Raw genomic sequence first — 2,819 nt, 5'->3', positions numbered from 1 at the left:
ATATATATATATATATATATATATATATATATATATAATACTGTAATAATATCATAATAAATTCATAGCGTCCCCCAATCCACTGCCTCCCTCCCAACGCCTCCTTTTTGTCTACCGTTCCCTTAGGTACCAGTGCCCACCTGTGGGCGGTGGCACCCACTTTGAGAACCTATCCTTTAGAGTGTTCACACTGCCTCAGTCACTATTAATTATTATACTATATTTTACTTTGTGGTATTCGAGAACTGTTTCTTCTCGTTCTGCACCTATGTTCTCACATGTGTGTGTGTGTGTGCATATATTCCCTTTTCTTTATTCTTTTTTCTTCTTTTTTTAGGATCTTTTCAATTCGATCCCTTTTGGCTCCCTTCAGGTTCTTATCCATACTGACTTTTGGTAGGAGCTCTCTGTCTGTGCTTTGTCTTGTACTTTTACCTGTTCCAATTTACTCTGTATTTCTTTTAGTTCCAAATATTTCTCCCTATCCATATCACTATTTGTTGTTTTACAGGTTCTTCTATTTCATTATCCACAGAGGGCTCCTCAAATACATCCTCTTCTTGGTTTTCTGTAGTCCCTATTTCTATTTCATTTGTATTTGGTGTTATACGGTAAGATCTGTTGACTTTTTCTTTTCTTTCTCCCAGCTCAGAGCCTCCTGGTTTTAATGATATCTCTTCGGACATTCCCTAACTTGTTGAGATCCATATTTAACCTTGAAGTTGGATTTTGTTGTCTCCATAATTGATAAGTCCTTTTTGTTGTGTTATCTTCTGATGGTGTGACTACCGCCATGTAGTATGCTTCCATTACTAGTTTATACTCTTCCTGATTCCATTTAGTTCTAGGGTGTTTGCATGTAGTATGGCTTGCATCGGTGGGGCTCAGGTTGAGGTTTTCCTTGGTTAAGTTGCCCACAGTTGCCTGGGAGCGAGTAGCATGCCGGGTGAAATGCTTTGTGGTATTTCGTCTGCCGCTACGTCCTAAGTTCAAAAACCACCGACTTTGCCTTTCATCCTTTCGAGGTCGATTAAATAAGTACTAGTTACGTACTGGGGTCGATATAATTGACTTAATTCGTTTGTCTGTCCTTGTTTGTCCCCTCTGTGTGTAGCCCCTTGTGGGTAATAAAGAAATAAGTAACAAACTTTTCGCTCCCAGCCTGACTCCTCACAGCCACAACAGCAGTCTAACTGCTGTTGCCCCTCACTTAATTTAGCACCACTGTCGAGTGGAGGTCCCAGGGCATGATCGCCGGCTTGCACAACCAGCTGCTTGGAGTCATAAGTGAGAGTTGAGCTTTGTTGTGAACTAATGATCATCCAGAGGCCATTAGCCATTGATGGATAAGGGCTTTGTCAACTGGCATTATTCGCTCTCTTTGGGTATTTGCCACTGAGAGGTTTTTCTTGCCATTTATCAGTCAGAATATCTAAGGCAGCAGTTTTAGCACAGATTTTCATGCGCTTAGCTTTTTCTGCACTTGTTTCTTGTATGTCTAATTCTGGAGTTTGTTGTATTTGGAATTCACTCAGATATTCCTTTGCCTGTTTTGTCACTGAGTAAGATGCTTTCTTGTTTCCAAGTTTTGAGACAAGTTTTAACATCCAATCATAACAGTTTTTCAGCTAGGTGTCTAGGCCAATCATAGCAATTTCCATTGTTAATTCCAGTTGTAAAAGTCTACAATCACCTTCTTTTCTTGGCAGGTAAAATCATTCTATATCTGCCTTAGGGTGGTGCATTCTATGCATTGTCAATAGTTTTCGTATTTTTCTGTCGAGATTACATGTTTCAGTAATTGACCAGTTAGTAATATTGAAACTGTAAGTCATGACTGGTATGGCTAAAGCATTGATCACTTCGATCCAGTTTCTTGCATTCAGCTGATTATTATTATTATTATTATAATCATCATTATTATTATTATTATTATTATAATCATCATTATTATTATTATTATTATTATAATCATCATTATTATTATAATTATTATTATAATCATCATTATTATAATCATTATTATTATAATCATTATTATTATTATTATTACAATCATCATCATTATCATCATCATCATCATCATCATCATTATTATTATTATAATAATCATTATTATTATAGTGGTGAGCTGGCATGAAAAAACGCTTTGCAATATTTTTCCCATAATTACATTCCGAGTTCAAATTCTGTCATGGTTGCCGTTGCTTTCATCCGGTTGGGATTGATAAAATAAGCACCAGTTAAGCAGTGGGAGTTGATGTAACTGGTTTGTACCCTCCCTTCGAAGTTACTAGCCTTATCCCAATACTCGAAAGATTATCATTAATCATTGTTATTCTGATTTTTGTTGGAGTTTTCAAAATTATCTAATTGCTAAAAAGAGACAAAAATTCTTTCATAAACCACCAAGCATCATTATCACTGTTTAACGTCCGTTTTCCATGCTGGCATGGGTTGGACAGTTTGACTGAGGACTGGTGAGCCAGGAGGCTGCACCAGGCTCCAATCTGACCTGGCAAGGTTTCTACAGCTGGATGCCCTTCCTAACGCCGACCACTCTGAGAGTGTAGTGGGTGCTTTTACGTGCCACCAGCACGAGGGCCAGTCAGGTGGTTCTGGCAACAATCACGCTCAAAAGGTGGTTTTTATGTGCCACCTGCACAGGAGCCAGTCCAGCGGCACTGGCAATGACCACGCTCGAATGGTGCTCTCTTTGTTTTTCGTGCCACCTGCACAGGAGCCAGTCCAGCGGCACTGGCAATGATCATGCTTGGATGGTGCTTTTAACGTTCCACTGGCACGACTGCCAATCAGGC

At 39.0% G+C, this 2,819-nt stretch overlaps 1 protein-coding gene across 1 annotated transcript in view; it reads left to right on the top strand.

The window, feature by feature from the left end:
- LOC106873696 (uncharacterized) overlaps positions 1-2,819 on the top strand; it is a 28,897-nt gene that overhangs the window by 6,506 nt on the left and 19,572 nt on the right. The window lies entirely within an intron of this gene.

Source organism: Octopus bimaculoides, chromosome 2 (genome assembly GCF_001194135.2).
Source record: "Octopus bimaculoides isolate UCB-OBI-ISO-001 chromosome 2, ASM119413v2, whole genome shotgun sequence".
Classification (NCBI taxonomy): domain Eukaryota; kingdom Metazoa; phylum Mollusca; class Cephalopoda; order Octopoda; family Octopodidae; genus Octopus; species Octopus bimaculoides.
This window is presented reverse-complemented; position numbering and strand designations above follow the sequence as displayed.